Here is an 18,983-nt window from a genome sequence, read left to right on the forward strand (position 1 = left end):
GGATGGGAGATAGACCTTTTAACATTTCTGCTTTTGTCTCTTTCTGTGGTGCATCATATCCATCCCTTCCATAGCTGAACCAGTGGGTCTGGACTTTCTGACAGGAATTCAACAGAAAGCTTTTTCAATCTTTTGTCCCCCTAGAAGCAGCCCAAGTTTTTGGGGCAGTCCATCTCAAAACATTTCTGTAAAATTTCCTTTTGGTTCTTGATGCTGCTCAGGCCCATCAGACTGACACAAAACCCCCTCAGTCATGTCCCCAGCCCCGGTGGAACGGCCGAGCTCTCTGAACTCCAGCCTTGCACTGTCCCACCGTAATTACATTGCAATTGTAGATAGAATTGTGGCAGGTTCTAGGCCACTGGCTCGGAATCCTCCTGAATCCTCAGGGCTGACCACGGCATTTGTCTGTACTTTCCTGTCCCTGGGGCTGATCACTCCGTGCTTCCCAAGGGACGGAGCACTCGCTCTGCACGGCTCCTTAGAGCTGAGGGTGCCTGCCCACACTGAGAGATGGGTGAGTGAGCGACGCCGTAATGTTCAGGTTGGTTCGGCTTATCTAGTTCGGTCGGGCTTATCTAGTTCGGTTGGGCTGAACGCGGTTCCGTCGCGTTCCGTTCAGTTCACCTCAGCTAAACTCGGATGGATTCGGCAAATCGCGGCCAGAGTCGGCCGTTCGGGTAGGCTCGGCTGTTGTCGGCTGCTGTCGGCCACACTCGGCTGTTGTCGGCTCCACTTGGCCGCACTCGGCTGTTGTCGGCTTCACTCGGCCGCACTCGGCTGTTGTCGGCTGCTGTCGGCCACACTCGGCTGTTGTCGGCTCCACTCGGCCACACTCGGCTCCACTCGGCCACACTCGGCTGTTGTCGGCTCCACTCGGCCACACTCGGCTCTTCGGCCCTACCTGACTCTGCTCCGCGCTGCAATGGCGGCCGCTGGCAGGGCCCCGCTCCCCGGCCTGAGCCCCGGGAGGGGACAGAGCGCTGGGACAGCCGCCGCAGCCCGGCTCACCCTGTCCCTGCCCGCCCCCGCGTCCCCCGGAGCGCGCCCTGCAGCGCAGAACGCGGCCTTTGGGCCAGGAGCGGGGACAATGCCCTCGGCTCGGCAGCAGCGCCGGGAGGCAGCGGGCGGTGCCCTCAGGTGAGCGGCCGGAGGGGAGGGAGCTGGGCCGGGGGCACCGGGGCCGGGGGCACCCACAGGGGGCCGGGGCTGCTTTGGGCGCTGCTGCGTGGGACCCGCTGCGGGTGGCACGGCTCTGTCCCGGGCCTTGCGGCTCTCTGGGATCGTGTGCCGTGGAATGAAGGTGGGGCTCGTCCCAGCTGCGGGAACAGCGTTTTATTGGGTGAGAAACAGAGCTCACTCTCTAGAATTTTTACACGTTTGTTAAGGGATAAAAGGCAGCGCTGGGGTGCTTGGCTGTTTGCCAGGAGCACCCGGTTCCCTTAAACCGTGTTCTCTAGATTCTGTTCCATTGCAGTGGGGTGTGCATATTCATTAGAGTTTATACATATTCCAAGAGTCCTTTTCAGTTTAGATGTTCTTTTGCTTGGTTGGAACCTTCGCGCCATCTTGTGGATTAAACCAATATACTTTATTTCTTCCTGTGGTGCCATCCTGTCTTATTTTCAGTCCCTCGCTATTTGATAACGAGGGTCAGTAAATTTTTCCTTTTTTTTTTCAGTGCTCTGGTTTCTGTTTCTGTTATCTTGTGTTTCAGATAAGATTGTCCCCAGCTGTGGGAAATCACCTCATTATCTGACACCATTTTCTGAGTTCCTTACGTGTAAAAGCATTTGAACATTTCACAGTCTCTATTATAGCCTATTATAGTATTATAGTCTAAACTAGTGTCTGTTACAGTGCTGTTTATGAAAGCTGTGCAGTGCATACACGAACTGACAGATGATCCTTGATCCAGAGCAGTAGTTACAGACTGTCCCCTCTTGGGAGTTTTGTGCTCAATAACAGCGTGCCAGAGCTCAGACATAAATGGCAAGGGCAAGAACTGCATTTGTTCTGTTCCATTCTGGGCTGGGCTGAGCTCTGTTTGCCGGGAAGCAGCGGGATGGGTGTCCCTGTGCCCACCCCCCTGGGTCCCAGAGAGAAGCTGCTCCTGTGGCTGCAGCTGAGGGGCACTGGGAAACCTGAACGGTCCTGATGGAAACCGATGCCAAACCGGGTTTGGTTGGGTTTGGGACTTGCCATTTTCCCCTGATCCGTGGGTTTTGCCTTAGGAAACAGGAACTGGGCACCAGGACGTTTTGTTAGCCTAGAAGGGAGGAGTTGGTTTGTATTTATTTCCTGAGGCACCTGGATCGATTTGGGTCTCAGTTGGCACCCGAGAGCCTCCTCTGTGTCCTGGGTGGGGTGGTGGCTACCAAAGGGGTAAAAGGTGGAGCAGGAGGGTGGGTGGAGAGGAGAGCAGTGGCTCTGTGGGGATTTGCATCTGGAAAGGGCCCTCAGTTTCCTGGCGGGAGTCCTGGAATCAGAGCTGAGAGTCGCTGAGCAGTGAGGATCGTGCAGCTGCAGCGCTGAGAGTGCAGAGGCTGCAGTGGGCGTTGTCTGCTCGCTCTCCTGATGTCCCATCTCTAATGCTGGGCTGGCACCCAGGCACCTCCCAGGGCTGCACAGCCTCAGGGCAGGGGTGGTTTGTAAATGTTTTAAATGCTGCAGCAGCTCCCTCAGGCTGGATGAGTGTGAGGATATCCAGCTCTGCCTTCGGGCTTGGAGCACGGCAAGGGTGCAGGGCTCACGGTCAGTCTTGTTTAAACACTTGTAATAGCAAAACATTTTAAAGCAGAGACTGTGAGGCAATAACAAAGGCGAGTGTGTGGCAAGGATAGGTCCGAGGTGTCTTTATTAAAGATCCACACTGCTGGATGTTGTGTCAGAGCCCTCTGGGGACAGAAGGTGTCCCCAGAGCTTCATGAAGCCCTTGTTTCCTGCTGGCAGGGCAGGGGGTGAGCCCAGCCTCGGGGGCTGTGTGGCTCCTCCTGCCTGGAGCAGGGACAGCCCGTGGGGCTGAGCCCCAGAGGTTCAGTTGCTGGAGCAGGTGGGGATCTCTTTGTGCCTGGGAATTGTCGCTGCTGCGTTCCTGTCCCAGCTGCAGGGTTCCCTCAGAGCCCGTGCCCTGCAGCAGCACTGGGAGCTCCTGGGCTGGGCAGGGAGCAGCTCTGGCCTGGGGCTCTCAGTGCCATCAGTGCCCATGGAAAGCCAGCTGGGTTTGTTCTGCTGCCATCGGCCTCTCTGCTGTGCCAGCCTCGGTGCCAGGGCACAGAGCTGTGGGAAGGCTCCATCCCATCTGTGCCAAGCGCTGCCAGCGCTTCCAGCAGCGCTGCTGGGGCACCAAGGGCTGCCTTTGGAGCCTGGCTGGCACAGAGGGTGACACACTCTGCCCTGCAGCACCCAGCTGCATCCCACAGCTGCACAGTTCAGCCAGCAGGGAGCAGAGTCAGCTCTGGGCCCAAACCAGGTTTTGTCGCCCAGAGAGCCCCTGAGCTTCCTGAGGCAGCACACAGATGTGCCCTGGCCTTTGGGGCTCGTGGTGAGGGCTGCCAGGGGATTGTGATAAGGCTGAGCTGGAGCTTTCTTAGAAAAGCCATCAGCTGTAAGGAGAATCTCTGGCAAACAGGTGGCTGGGGCACTGGCTGGGAGCAGGTCCTGGCCTTTTCTCTTCTTTTCTTTAAGCTGTTCTTAAGAGGAGCCCAAAACTGCAAAATGGAAAGGAAGGGGGCTGTGGGGGTGAAAGTTGCTTTGCATTTTTTGAAGTGTTGCTGTGGATTTTGGTGTGTCAAGTGGCACTACCAAAACAGCACTGGAATAACCAAACTTCAGGACTCTGTGCTTAATTCCTTGAATGTGTTTGTGTGGGTGCAGGAAATGCCAAATCCCAAAGCAATTCCATGTCTGTAACTTCAAGTGCAACATCTTTAAAAGCAAGTGCTCAGTGTGGGCTTTCCATGTGGGTGCAAATGGCCCAAGGCCTTTCTTGTGTCCCAAAAGCAAAAACCCTTTCCCTGGGAGGTTTTGGAGGGGATTCTCTTTGGGATTTCTTGTGGTGCAGCATCCCGGGTGTCCCTTCCTTTGTGCCAAGTCCAATGGGAAAGGATGGAATGGCTGCCACGTGGGCTCTGGGATAAAAATGGTTCTGTTCAAATGAGGCAGAGAATGCAAGATGAAAAATGAGCATCCTTTCATTGTCTGAAATAGTCAGGAATAAAAGTGCTGGCAAAGGACACGTTTGTGTTTGAATTGGTGTCACCTCTCCTGGGTAAAACCCCATAGTGAGCCAGCAGAGCAGAGCTAGGAGAGCTGGGATCCTTGGACTTCCACAGTGGACTTAATTTTCTTTTCTCCTCTCTTTCAGGGCAGGAAAAATCATCCAACTCCTCCCATGTTTGCCCGAAGCTTTGGTGTTGGAGCAGCCAAAGGCAAGAGGCTTCAGCAGCAGGGCTCTGCGCTGGAGGGCTCTGGTCCTGCCCACGCTGTGGGGTGAGTCAGAGGGACACAGGGCTCCCCTTTTCCTCTCTGCTGGCATGAGCTGCCATGGCAATGCCATTGCTGCCAGCCCAGCCCCAGCTGTGCCTGCTGGAGAAGGGCAGAGGTGCAGAGGCAGTGCCAGAGTTGCCTGGGGCTGCTGGAGCTGTGGTGCTGGCTGTGCCCTGAGGGCAGCTTGGGCATTGTCTGTGCAGCCCAGGGCTGCTCTGGGCCTTCCTTGGGGAGCTCTCAGTGCATGCCCAGCTCTGCCAGGGCTGGCAGCCGCTGCAGGGCTGGGTGACAGCCTCTGCTGGGGCTGGGGGCAGGCACGGCCCTGGCACAGGGGCAGGGGCAGGGCTGGCAGCATTTGGGAGCCGTGGGAGCAGAGTGAGGGGTGGTGCTGGGCACAGGGGTCAGCCTGTGCTCGTGTCAGCACAGCCCTGCAGGGCCCTGGCATCTGGGAGCAGCTCCAGCTCTCCTGGGGTCCAGGGATGGGCTCTGAGGGACTGGCTTTGCCTGTGCCTTTCCAGGGCAGCAGGAACAAGGGCAATGTGGTGCCAGAGCTGGGGCCCATCAGGCTGTATTTCCCTCTGGGAAAGCAGAACAGACTCTGGGCTGAGCTGAGTTTCCTGCAAGGGCTCAGAATCCAGGGAAAAGGGAGTTCAGGAATTGCATCTGCTGCTGGGAACATTGCCTTAGGCTTGCTCAGTTTGTGTCTGTGAGCAGTGGGCTCTGGGCTGGAGAGGTGCTGTTGGCAGCAAAAGATGGAGTCCATGCTCTGCAGGGATGTGCAGGGAAGGACTGAGTGGGAGGGAAGGGCAGTATTTAGAAATGAGATCAGCATTTCTCCCAGAATTGGGCTGCAGCAGTGATGGGGGTGGTTGGCTTTGCTCTGGGCCTTGTTATTCCTTGTGCAATTTGCAAATTCTGCTGCATGATTTCCTGTCCAGTATCTTTCTAACAAAAACTGACAGAAATTGAGGTTTAGGAGTAGAGCTGAGGTCCATTCACTGCACAATCTTGCCAAGGCTGGAGGACTGGGATGATGGCTGCTCTCAGCAAAGGCCACTTCTCAATGCTGTGTCAGATTTGCCTCAGTGCTGGGCAGGAAAGGTGAGGGTTTGGATCAGGAATTGTGCAAACAAGGCCTGGGTGTGGTTGATTTGTTTTGTTTTTCAGTGAGCCAGGGCTGGCACAGGGAATGGTGCAGGTGCTGCTCTGGCACCAGAGCTGCTGCCCTTTGGAGCCATGTTCAAGGTGTGACCATAGAACACTTTGGGGGCTGTTTTCAGCACTCTGGGTTTCAGAACTGCTGTCCCCAGCCCGTTGCCAGCCCTGGGACATCTGCTCTGCTTCCAGGCTGTCCTTGCTGGAGCAGCCTGGTCCCTGCCGTGCCCAAGCCCTGAGACACAGAGGGAGCCCTGTGCCCAGGGGCCTTTGGCACCTTGTCAGGAAGGTGGCAGCAGCCCCGGGAGCAGGCTGGAGGTGAGAACTGGGTGTTGGGAGCTGAGGAGTGCTCATCTGGGCTGGGGGGAAGGGGCAGGAGTTGCCATGCCCCTGGAGCTTTCCTGCTGGCATGGGGCAGCACAGGGAGCAGAATTCATTGTGCCCCTCCCACGGGCAGTGCTGGCCTGGGTGTCTGTGCTGTGCCACCAGAGTGTGGCACTTGGCTGCTGTCACTGCTGTCACTGCCAGCCCAGCTGGGGGCTGTGCCCTCCTGCCAGCCCCAGCCAGGAGCTCCAGGGGTGCCTCTGGGCCCTGCTGGGAGCGTTTGCTGGGAATGTGCCCCATCCCTGGGAGCGTCCCTTTGTCCCTGGGCTGCCAGCCAGAGCTTTGGGCTGCTCAGGCTCAGGCTGGGATTGCCAAAGGCACCGAGAGGGAGCAGCACAGGGAGGGTGCTCAGAGAGGGGCTGGCAGAGCCCAGCTGGCAGGCTGGGCTGGCTGCTGCAGGTGGGGCTGTGTGCACTGCAGGCAGGGAATGTCCCCTTCCCTCAGCAGCCCTGCAGATCCCAAGGGCTCCCAGAGCAGGATTTTATTCCTTACCTCCCTTTGTGGAGATTGATTCTCCACATTGCCATGAGCAATTCTTGGATTTCTCTAGGAGCAAACCTCCCAGCAGAGCCAGATTGCAGTGGAGGCCAGAGCTGTGTTTGGAGCAGGGAGTGCTGAGAGCTGCGTCTGCCTGTGCTGCCCCAGCCTGAGCACAGGCACAGGGAACAGCCTGGGCAAAGGGATTGGGGCAGTGGCTGATGCCCAGGGAGAAGAACACAAACCCACAGCCCTTCAGCCTGACAGTCCCCTCCACCCAGAGCTCAGCACACATCCTCACAGGGAAGCCCAGCAGCTGAAGGGAAAAAAAACCCACAGAAGAAAAAGGTGATTTATTGTGCTGTAAAGTTCTTTCAAGTTGTTATTAAAGCCCAACCAACATTTGCTCTTGATTTTGGTTGGGTGAATAACGAGCAGTGGGCACAGGTGATGCCATTCATGTGGCTGAAAACCTGGTGTGATCTAGAGGGGATCCAAGAACTGTTTGTGTAGGGCAATGGAATGTGAGGGGATGTCAGGGGCAGTGAGGTGGCATTTTGGAGGGAATTGCTGAGGTCATTGAAGGGAGACGAGCAGACAATTTCCCTGGGAAATCCCAGGCCCCTCGGGCCCACAGCCAGGACTCTCCAGGGCTGAGGGGGCAGCACTGGAGACTCCCTGTGGCCTCCTTCCTTGGCAGCAGCCAGCAGGGAAGGGAGAAGAGGATCCCTGTGGGATGAGACTGCAGAGAGCGAGCAGAGGAGCAGCCTCGGGCTGGAGAAAGGCCAAGGGACCAACACGGTGGCACCAGGGCACCTGTGAGGAACAGAATGGACACTTGGAGGCCACATGGAGGTGAGGAGTGCATGGTTTGGGCAAAATGTCAGTGAATCTCCAGAGAGATAAGGAGGGGATATTTAGGAGGGAAACGCTGAGGTGATGAGTTCACCCAGCCTGGCACAAGGTGTGTTTGCACAGGCTGGGGCCAGAGGTGGGGGTCAACCCAAAGCCAGCCCTGCTCAGCCTCTAAATCCCAGGATAAGATGTACAGGCTGCCCACTGAGGGATTAAAAATACATAAAACTGAAACCAAGAGCATTAATGAGATTCTTGGGAATCCCATTAACTTGTTGGCAGAGCTCTTGACACAGTTTGGAGCTTTGATGACAAGAATGCATTTCTTTATTTGGATTATTCACTGTGTGGGATAGGGGGTTTGTTTGGATTTTAAGGCCCTCCTGGTGGCCCTGACACTGCTCAGGAGCTGGTAGAGAAGCAGAGTCAGAGCTCCTGGCAGGCACAGGGTGTTTTCCCCCATAGTGGATTGTGGAGCAATTGTCTGGGACCCGGATTGTCCCTCTGGGTGATGCCACTTGCTGTGGTTTGTATCATTCCATCCATTTAATTCCCAAAACTTCTCAGCCCAGGGGTTGGAGCTGACAGGGCAGGACAAAGATTGTTCTCTGTATGGTGCCCAGATTTGGGGTTCCCTGTCAGCTGTGCCAGTTCTGATGAATTCTACCCATAGCCCCAAATTCCCTGCTCCATTCCCGCTGCAGTAACCTCCCAGTGCCCCATGGAGTGTGGGCATTCCCATGCAGAGCTGCTGCCTTGGACAGCAGCTGTGTCAGGAGCCAGCAGAGCTTCCAAGGAAGCTCAGCAGCACAGGGCCAAGGCCAGGGTTCTATTCCATAGAAGTGGCTGTTGAGAACCCTCAGCCCAGTGGTGTCCCTGGGCTCACTGGCCAGAGCTGCCTGGAATGGAGCCCATTTCACCCCCCTGAGCTCCAGGATGGAGAAGATCCAGTGGATGGTTTAGAGCAGGAGAAGGCAGTGGCCAGATGTGCTCCCAGCCTGAGCTGAGGCAGCCCCTGTGCCCAGGGGGGGACATCTCTCCCTGCAGAAGCTCAGCTCCTTTCAGAGCCTCAGCAGGGGCCTCTACAAATTCTTTTCTCTCAGGAAAGGGATGCACAGCTTTGTCTTCAGCACACCTCCTGTGGCACCTACCTGGGAAAGCTTTCCATCACTTCTGCACTTCCAGCTGGATCCCTGAAAAACTCCGAACTCCATCCCACTGATTTTCAGGTACCTCTGAGGGCTGCTGCCTGGGATTGAACATCTGTGGGGGAAGATGGCCTTGGCTTTGATGCTGCTGATGGCCGATGGCCTCAGGCTGGGGAGGAGGGAAGGGATTTGGGGTGGCTGGGCCACAGCTGGCAGCTGTGTGGGAGCTCTGAGCCAGGAGTTGCTGCTGAGCCCCTCTGCAAAGGGCCCGTGCCTCCATTCCCAGCAATGCCAGCTGCTCCTTGGGGTCCTGCTGGGCTGCTGGTGGTCTCTGTCCGGGCTGAAGCATTTCCAGGGGCCTGCTCAGAGCAGCCCCTGGCCCAGGAGCCACAGTGCAGGCACAGCTCCTCCCCTGCAGATGCCAAAGACACGAGGTGCTGCTGCCTTTCAGGAGCTCCTGGCCTCCTCCTGCCCTGCGCTCCCAGCCAGCTGGGACACAGCCAGGGAACACCAAGGAGCATGGCTGGCAGCCAGCAGGAGACACCGAGGCCCCTGGGCCAGAAAAACAGCCCTGGCCTCAGCAGCCAGCATGGTTTGGAGCTGGCAACACTCACCTGCAGGCAACGCCCCCCGGCACTCTCCAGAAGAGCTTTGGCCACGGAGCAAGGTAACCCTCAGGGCTTGTCTTGTTGGCTTCTTCCTGGGGAAACAAAGGGACATTGTGGGAGCACATTTACAGCTGCTGGGGAAATCCTGGCAAGGGCAGAACAATCAGGGCTATGGGGAAGAGTTTGGTGCTGCCATGTTGAGTGCCAGCCAGTTCTGCCCCACAGCCATTGCAGGGGCTGCTGTGCAAAGCAGCAGTAGCAGAAGGGAAGGAGCTGCATTTGCAGAGGAGTTCTCTTAGTGGCAGCAGTCATTGCCATCCCACACAGGGCCTTTGGAACAGCCCTGGGATTGGCTCAGGTGTTTGGAGCAGGGTGCTGAGAAGGCCAAAATTCTGGGTTTGATGCACAGCTGGGCCAGTCACTTCTCACATTGGACTTGATGATTCTCACGGCTCTGGAAATAAAGAACAAATCGTTTGCACTGGTTTTTTAACCCATGGGGTTTTTCCTAGCGTTTCCCTGGGGCTCCAGTCCCACCCCAGGCACAATGGCAGCGGGAGCAGCAACGCCTCGGCCCCAGCTGCCGTCCCAGAGCGGCTGCTCGTGGCTGGGAAGCTGCAGCCCCCAGCAGGGGCTGCGGGCACGGAGCAGGGGCTGCGGGCGCTGGGGCTCGTAGGGGAGCGCGGCGCTCGTGGCGTTACCGGGCCGCGGAGGCTGCGGGGCGGCGCCGTGTCCGCCAGGGGGCGCCCCGCGGGGCGGGCGGCGGCGCTGAGCGAGCGGCGATGCCCATGGGGTCCCGGGGCCGGTACGGGCGGTCTCGGTGTCCTTCCCGCTGCCAGCCGCGATCCAGAGGCTGCTCCGGGGAAGCGTCGTCCTCCTGGCGGCCATGGCAGCGGCACGGCACCGGCTCCCTGCCGCCGCAGCCGGAGCGTGCCTGGAGCCCCGGCGAGACCCAGCCCCGCGCTGGCCGCAACCGGAGCGGCAGCGCCTGTCCCGGAGCGGCTTTTCCCAACCGCAGCGATAGTGGTCCCGATCCCAGCCCCAATGCTATCTCGATTCTCTGGCCTTAGCGCCCATACCCTGCCCGCCGAGAAAGAAGCAGCTCGGCCCAGCTTCCACAAGAAATAGCGGCAGGACCAGGATACGAATTCCCAGGCCTAAATCCCCATCCCCGTCCCGCTCCCAGCCGAGCACCGTGGACCCCGCGCAGCACCAGCAGCAGCCCCCGATCCGGATCTCCGCATAGCGCTCCGACCGACGCTCCCGCCGCCTCCCGGGATGAGCATCCCACGCAAAAAACGGGACAGGCGCCGATCCGCCGGGATTTATGGGCGGGCGGGGGGCGGGGGGGAGGCGGGGCCCTGGGGGCGGGGCCGACACAGGTGCGAGGGGCGGGGCCTGCACAGGTGTGCGGGACCCCAGTGCGGCTGCGCGGGGCGGGGCCTTGGGGGATTTAAGGCGCGGGGAGGGCCCGGCGGAGCCATTTGCTCCTCGGCGTTGGGTGAGGGAGGTTGCTGCCGGCCGGGGCCCTATATTTCTTTTTCTCTGCGTTTCTTTTCTCCTGCGTTTCTGTTGTGTTGTATTTCTGTGTATTTCTCCTCTCTACCCTTCCTTCCACCCCTCCCCCACCCCCTACACCCTCCCCCCCCCCAAACCCCCCCCCTCCCTCTCCCCCCTAGCCCTCCCCTCCCTCCCCCCCTACGGCCGCCCCTCTCTCGTTCTCTACCCCACCTACCCTACCCTACTTTCCCATCCTCTGCCTTCCCTCCCCAGCCGGACTCCCCCCTGACCCCGCTCCCAGCTCCCCCTTCCCCCCCACCAGTCGCTCCCCACCCGCCCTCAATCCCGCTCCTTTCTCCAGCCTGCCTTCCCCCCAGCCCCGTCCTCTGCTGTCCTGCACACCCCGATCTCTCCCCACCTTCTTCTCCGTTCCCCTGTTCTTGTTTTCCATTCCCCACTGTCCTCCTTTTCTCGCAGCCGCGGGGCTCGGGGTGCCGGGCAAGAATAAAGCCCTGAGGGCCGGAGCCCGGCGCCCCCGGCCTCGCTGGGGTCCCCACACGGGGCCGGAGCCGCTCTGCGGGTCCCCCCATTGCAGTCGAACACACCGCCCGACACCGCCGGGGCTCCGGCTTTCCCAACATCACACTGGGGGGGTCCTGGGGTGGGGGGCCCGAGTTACAGGGGCCCCCTCATTAGGAGGGGGTCCCAGGGGGGAGGGGGGTTTAGGAGGGGCCCCCTCGTTAGGAGGGGGTCCCAGGGGGGAGGGGGGGGTCAGGAGGGGCCCCCTCATTAGGAGGGGGTCCCAGGGGGGAGGGGGGTTAGGAGGGGCCCCCTCCGGAGGAGGGGGTCCCTGGGGGGGGGTGGGGGAGGGCCCCCTCCGGAGGAGGGGGTCCAGGGGAGGGGGCGGGGCCTGGGGGGGCGTAATCCCCCTCCAGGCTCCGCCCCCTTCCCCGGACCCCCTCCTCCGGACGGGGTCCCACCCCGGCCCCCTCCAGGGACCCCCTCCTCCGGACCGGGGCCCGGGAGGGGGGGAGGGCGGGTGGGGTGGGGGGGACGTAGAGGGGGGCACGTCACTCTGCAGCGTCAACACACGTAAAAAAAAAAAATTGCCAGACACACGACCGTCCCCTGCCGTGCTGTCCCCGCCCGCCCCACCCTCCCCCCGGGCCCCGGTCCGGAGGAGGGGGTCCCTGGAGGGGGCCGGGGCGGGACCCCGTCCGGAGGAGGGGGTCCGGGGAAGGGGGCGGAGCCTGGAGGGGGATTACGCCCCCCCAGGCCCCGCCCCCTCCCCTGGACCCCCTCCTCCGGAGGGGGCCCTCCCCCACCCCCCCCCAGGGACCCCCTCCTCCGGAGGGGGCCCCTCCTAACCCCCCTCCCCCCTGGGACCCCCTCCTAATGAGGGGGCCCCTCCTGACCCCCCCCTCCCCCCTGGGACCCCCTCCTAACGAGGGGGCCCCTCCTAAACCCCCCTCCCCCCGGGACCCCCTCCTAATGAGGGGGCCCCTGTAACTCGGGCCCCCCACCCCAGGACCCCCCCAGTGTGATGTTGGGAAAGCCGGAGCCCCGGCGGTGTCGGGCGGTGTGTTGGACTGCAATGGGGGGACCCGCAGAGCGGCTCCGGCCCCGTGTGGGGACCCCAGCGAGGCCGGGGGCGCCGGGCTCCGGCCCTCAGGGCTTTATTCTTGCCCGGCACCCCGAGCCCCGCGGCTGAGAGAAAAGAAGGAAACGGGAGGACGGGGAGACAGGAGAGATGGGGGTGGTGAGGACGGGGAGGGAGAGGGGTCGGAGTGACGACGGAAGCGGGACAGGAAGGGAAAGGCCGAGGGGGGACAAGAGGGACGGTGGAAAGAGGAGGAATAGAAGGGAGTAGTGGGGAAGGGACACGACAGGAACGAGTGGGGGGAGTCGGGTTTGGGAGGAGAGGAAAGGAGCGTTTTAGGGCGAGAGGGAAGTGGGAGAAAGAAAGGGAATACGCGGGGAAGGAAGGAGGGCTAGAGAGAGGGACAGAAAGGGAGGCCGAAGCCTCCGCGCCTTACCTGCGGAGCCCGCACACGGAGCTCCCGTCCGCACCGTGCTCTGAGTGAGCAAATGGCGGCCGAGGCGATTTCCGGGGTCTAAAACACCTCGGCCCCGCCCCGCGCAGCCGCTCTGGGGCCCCGCACACCTGAGCCGCGCCCGCCGTGCACACCTGAGCCGGCCCCGCCCCTGGTCCCGCCCTTTGTGCCGCCTGGCCCCGCCCCCGTTCTCTCAGGCCCCGTCCCTTGTGCCGCCCGGTTCCGCCCCTGTCCCCGCCACCTGTTTTCAGGCTCCGCCCCCCGCACCGCGTTCCCCCGCCAGGCGGGGGCGCCGCGCTCGCACCGCGCTCCGTGTCCGCCAGAGGGCGCCCTGCGTGGTGCCGGCCCCACACGGCGGCTCCGCACCGGGGAACGGCCGCGATCCCGCACCCGGCAGCGCCCCGTGTCCGCGGCCATCCCGGGCCCCAAACCGGTCCCGGGCCCGGTGACGCTTCCATCGGCCCGACGGGGGAGAGGCGGCACCGCCCGGCACACCCCAGCGGCGCTCTGCCCGCCACCCCCGGCCTCGGTGGCGGTGGCACCGTCGCATCGCCCCGTGCCCGCGCTCCGTGGCCCCGCCCCTCGCACCTGTGCCGGCCCCGCCCCCCTGTCCCCCCCGGTCCCGGGGCTATCGCTCGGGAGCCTCGCTCGGCGCTGTGCGAGCCCCGCCCGACGGCTGCTCCCGCCGGGGACCGCTCGGAGCCTGGGCCGCTGCGGCGGGGCCGTGACCGCGGCCCGGGCTGCGGGGGCCGAGCGCTGCCTGGCTCTGCCGGGGGGCCCCGGGCGGTGCCGCCTCTCCCCCGTCGCCATCGGGACTGGCATCGCTATGGGGCGGGAGGGGCCTGGCTCTCCTGAGCCCGCAGAGCCCCGTCCCGGTGTCACCTTCCGTGTCCCGGCGCCGCGGGCGGGAGTGGCGGGCAGGGAGCGGCAACCGTCGGCCGCGCCTTCCCGTCCCGCTCCGTCGGGCCCGGGCTCGCCGAGCCCCGGCCGGGACCCGCCCAGGCCCGGGGACACCGCGGCTCCCGCCCCGCCTCCTGCCCCCGGCACCTCCCCGCCCGCCCGGCAACGGCCCCGGGGCCTCCGGCACCCGAGACCGCGGCGGGGGCTGGGCCCGAGCCCCCGAACGCCGGCCCCACGGGCTCCGCAACGCCGCGCTCCCGGCTCCTCACCCCCCGCCCATCGGCACCGGGGAGAGGCCCCACGAGTGTCCCGGCTCCGGGAAGAGCCTCGGCCGGAGCTCGGCCTCCGCTGCCGAGCGCCACGAGGGAGCGCCTGAGCGCTTCTCTCAGCCCCGAAGCCGCCCCCGTCAGGCCGGGGCCGGGCCCGGACAGCGCCGGGCCGGGGCTCCGCCTTCCGAGCACTCGCACGCAGCATTTGGGCTCTGGCCCCGGGCCCCAAAATGCAGGACTCGGCCTCTGTGCTCCAGGCCTGGGCGAGCCTCGTTCTGCACCCCCGAAACACAGGGCTCAAGTCCCGGCTTCACAGCCCTCGGCCTGGCCAGCTGCGACTGGGTCCAAGTGCCAGCAGCGGAGCACTTTGTCCCTGAGCCCTCCTCACCTTCACCACCACAAAAAAAAAAAAAAAAAAAAAAAAAAAAAAAAAACCAAAAACAAACAAAAAAAAAACAAAAACAAAAACAAAAAAACCCAAAAACAACCAAAAAAAAAAACAACAAGCAAACAACCCACAGGACTCCCGATTCTGAGACCAGAAAAATGCCCAATTTATTAGTCTCAGTTCACAGGGTGGTGGAATTGACTGCGGCCATCCCCACAGATGCTCACAGGGAATGGACCTCTCACACATTTGATTCTCCTGGGAGAACTGCTGCAGGCTAGCAAAAAACCCACCCGTGGCATTAGAAGGTAGGAAGCCTGCCCTGAAAGGATGCCATCAAATGCAGCCTGTCTGCAATACCGCGTTATCCCAGCACTGCGATATCCCATTATCCCCAGCCGGGTTTGTTGCGCCGCCTCCGGCTCACGGAGCGATGCCGCTCGTGGCTCCCCAGGCGCTGCCGCGGCGCGGGGAACAGCCCCGGATCCGCTCGGCCCGGGGGAAGCGAAGGGGTGCCCGGTGCCCGGGCCGGAGCGGGCAGCAGCGGGTGACGATCCGGGCGCTCCTGCCCGGCTCCTGAGCTCAGGCTGAGGCAGCTCCCAGCTGCCGCCGCCGGGAAGGAGCAGCTCGCCAAGGATGGCCGCGCTCCCGGGCCATGGCAGCTGCCCCGCCTCGCTCAGGGACAGCGGCAGCTTTGGCAGAGGAAGCGGAGCCCCAGCGGCCGGGGCTCGGCAGCAGCCGGCACCGAGCCCCTTGCACTGAGCGGGAGCAGAGGGACGGGCCCGAGCCCGGGACTCGCATCCCGCCCGGGGACTCGGGGACGCGGGCTCTCTGCTCGGGCTCCGCCAGGAGGAGGAGGCGCATGGCAGTGCCCGGGAGGAGCCGGCACTGCCGGCCGACAGGGCTGCTCCTGAGGGGAGAACTCGCTCTGTGCTCCTTGCGCGGGATCAAGGCATGGCCAGAAGCTTTCATATTCATTTGACAGACTCTCGCACACCGACCGCTACCAACGTGCACTGTGCAAAGCAGCCACCATGGCTGCAGGCTCCAAAACAAAGAGAAACAGCGCTGTTCTCCTTTCCTTCTTTACGCAATCACACCTAGCTAAGATTCATAACACCTGATGCCATTTTCTGTTTAAAACTCTGGCCAATACCGTGCCACTGACTAGGTCTCAAAAGCGGAAAGATGACAGCCATCAATTAAAGCTGATGCCAGATCTTTGCCTATTTAGCTTTCCATGACAGAAATCCCTGGATGGATCCACGTGCTCCTCTGCTCCTAGCAGCTGAGCTTTTGTCTCACTCCAATCTCCTTAGGATGCCCTAAATCCAACCTGTTCTGCTTCTCAGAGCAAAGCCTGCTGCCATCTCTGCTCGTGACCTTTGCATGGCACACATTGTTAGCACACTGAGAATGGCAAAACAAATTGCCTCTCCTTCTTTCTGCAGTGAACAGTTCAGCTTCTGGGGAGCTGCAGCTGTGACACTCATGAGCAGCTCTCAACATGATCTCAACGTGGAGCTGCTCTTTTCCAAGTCTGCCCCTGTAGAAAATCCACGTTGTTGGAAAATGTCACCAAAGCGGGAATTGCTGCTGAAGCTCTCTTAGCGCACAAGGGAAGAGCCATTCCTGGGGCTAAAAGTGCCTCATTCCCACTTTTCAATGCTCTTGGATCAACCTATGTGTTCATTTCCATCTTCCTGAGAAGCCTTGATCTTTTGTAGTGGAATCAAAGCAAAGCAGAGCTGAGCAAAACCCCACCTGTTGCTATGATCCTTCCCACTGCTTTTATTTCTGTTGTTCCAGCTGGATTTATTTCATTATGAAAAGGCAAATTCAAGAGTCTTTTTATCTCCACGGTTTACGTTGTCTTTTGCTGGCTTGGACTTTTGCTTTCTGCCCTCTGCCGGTCTGGGCGCGTTCACCTTTCAGGATTCCCATCCTCTGCCCTGCCCGGGCTGCCTCTGGCTCAGCTCCCTTGGCAGCCGCTGCTTTCCCCGGAGCTCTCGGCCTTTAGCTCGCGTCGCTTTCCATGGGCCACGCCTCCCAGCTGCTCCAGCCCGGGCATTCCCGCCTGGGAACGAGCAGGGATTCCCTGCCCTGGCCCAGGGAAGCCTCCAGCCCTGCAGGCATTGCCGAGGCTCAGGGGCCGCTCCAAACCCTTGGTGTCCCAGAGCTCCCGGATCAGTGCCAGGGCAGAGCTGGGAGCCTGTCCTAAGGAGCGGGACTGACGCACGCGGTGCCTGCAAAGTCCCCCATGGATATTGGATCCAGCTGGCAGGAGCAGGTGCGGCCAAGGCAGCCCATTCCATTTCCTGCCCACCCAGAGATCTCCAACACTTCAGCCTGCTAAGGCTGGCACACAAATCCCTGCCCTGGGGCACGGCAGCGACTGCAGCGCACCCAGGAGAAGGCAAACGCAACGATCGGGGCTCAGTTCTGAGGCTGGGATCGAGGTTCATTCTCAGCCATTTCAAACAAGGATTGCACCCCACTGCTCAGTTCTTTCTGCAGCTGGGACTCCAGGAAGAGGAGAAAGGAGGCACTTTACTGGAGCCCCTTTCCTGCCAACCACTGAGGGTCATTCAGGTGCTGAGAGAAAGCACAGCCAGGGAGAGCTGCCCCTGCTCTGCTGGGATTGCACCCTGCACTCACGAGGGACAGGTGGCTCTGTGAAATCGGTCTCAGCATTTTTGTGCCTCATAGCTCCCACTGAAATGATTTTGAGCAGAACTGAGGCTGCTGAGCGTCACTGAGCAGCACAGGAGACATTCAGCAATGCCCATGAGCTGGCAGAGATGATTGCTGGCGCTGATGGCCTGAGCCCTGGGCTGAGAGTTCCAGTGGCAGCAGCAGTGACAGCCACCCCGGCATTGCCCAGAAACAGGAGAAACCGGCCCTGCCCTGTGTGGGGAGAATGTCTGCTGTGCATCTCCCAGTTACAGCCCCAGCGCTCCCTGGGCTCCTGCAGACATTAATTCCTTCTGCCTTCCTCACAAGGCATCTCCACTCGTTCCATCGTCTGCCTGCTGGGCACTGCTCCCCTCCTTATTGCACAGGGGAGAGCGAGGAACTCTGCAATTGCCCCGCACTGAGCTCCTCTCACATCATCTCCCACTCCTTTCATGGCCTCACCAGCCAGGAGAAACATTCAAGGGGGAACAAAGTGTGCTGTGCTCTAGGCAAGGCCAGAAAGGGGCCCAAAGAGACAGATTTTGGATTAACTCTGGCTGGAGAAAACCAAAGGCAATCAGGATTGCCTCAAAAAGAAAACAAGAAAGGAGGGGATTATTAAAGCCATTTATAGAGTCACATTAAGGTCTGTTCCTCAAGGTTTTGGCTTTTGGCACTTCTGTAAGCAGCACGACAGACTGTGGGCAACTGTGACAGACTGCACAGAGGAGGGGGTTTTCTATAAATAATATAAATAATATGAAAATAGATATATAATTTTTATATTGTATATTTCTTATATTTATTTATAATAAATATTTATAGATATCAGTATATATAATATATATTTGTATATTTGTATTTCTATTTTTATGTTATTTATATTATTTATAAAAAACCCCAGCCTATAACCAAATCAAATCAAAAAAACCCAATTTATTTTAACTATATTTAAATATTTTTATATTTACAATCTATATTTATATATCTTTAGATATATATATATATAAAATAGACCATCATTTATATATATTATGGTGTGTTACAATAATATACTATATATTATAGTTTTTTATATTTATCTGTTTTCTATATTTATGTTTACCACTATCATTTTATATTTATTTTTATATTTGTATTTATTTCTACGTTAATCTATATATTAGACCATATCAATTCATTAACCCAACGCATCAGAACCACAAAAATACCGCACCTTCGTCAGCACCGGTACGCAGCCCACGCTCATCCCATCGCAGCATATCCAAACAAAACCTATTTCTAGGACTAACAGAACAAAGACCCCACGACATTTAACCCTAAGGAAAACTCAAACCAACCTAACTGTAAAGAAACTTTAAATCCCACTATAACTAGCCCAAAAGCTCTGTACATTCTCATCATAAACTTCCTCCTAAACCAATGGCTCAAAACCCCAAAAAACTCAGATACACATGGAAAATGACAGAACTGCTAGTAAAAACAAACACCAATTAAAAAAATCAAACCAACTCACTAAACTCAAAACCCTACAACTGACCCTAAACATTACTTAAAAAAGCCCCCAAAGCTCTACATTTATGCTAACCCACAAATAATAACCAATAATCTTTAAAAATTATTTTAAAATTTAAAAAAAGCATGAAAATAAAAAATCTATACTATTAAAATACTAAAAAATATCACTACCCAAATTTAAAAACATATTGCCTATAAAACCCCACCATATAAATGCCCCTGTCTCAAAAAATAAAACTAAAAAAAAAAAAATCAAACCAGAAAGAAATCGGAACTTAGGAACACTAATACCAGAACGTTCAAGAAGTTCCACCATATCCCTGATCATACACCAACTACAAACAACGTGAAACGATACAAACAATTCTTAAAAACCGCCTTAAAACCACTACATTAAAAACCCTTTCAACAATTCAACAATTCAAAACTGCATTGAACAAAAGCCATCTAATAAATTAACACCCAAAACTCCAGCAGCCCAGCTGGCCCTACCAAATCTCTCTGTTGATACATGCAGTAAACAACAAAACCAAAATCCCAGGAATACCTATCAGAAGTCTAGG

General features: G+C 58.7%; 1 long non-coding RNA gene across 1 annotated transcript; it reads left to right on the forward strand.

The window, feature by feature from the left end:
- The first annotated feature begins 851 nt into the window (after positions 1-851).
- LOC143696581 (uncharacterized) lies at positions 852-9,608 on the forward strand. The gene is made up of 2 exons (XR_013185981.1): positions 852-1,140; positions 4,367-9,608. It is a non-coding gene; the product is annotated as an uncharacterized LOC143696581 (long non-coding RNA).
- Positions 9,609-18,983: the final 9,375 nt, after the last annotated feature.

Source organism: Agelaius phoeniceus, chromosome W (assembly GCF_051311805.1).
Source record: "Agelaius phoeniceus isolate bAgePho1 chromosome W, bAgePho1.hap1, whole genome shotgun sequence".
Classification (NCBI taxonomy): domain Eukaryota; kingdom Metazoa; phylum Chordata; class Aves; order Passeriformes; family Icteridae; genus Agelaius; species Agelaius phoeniceus.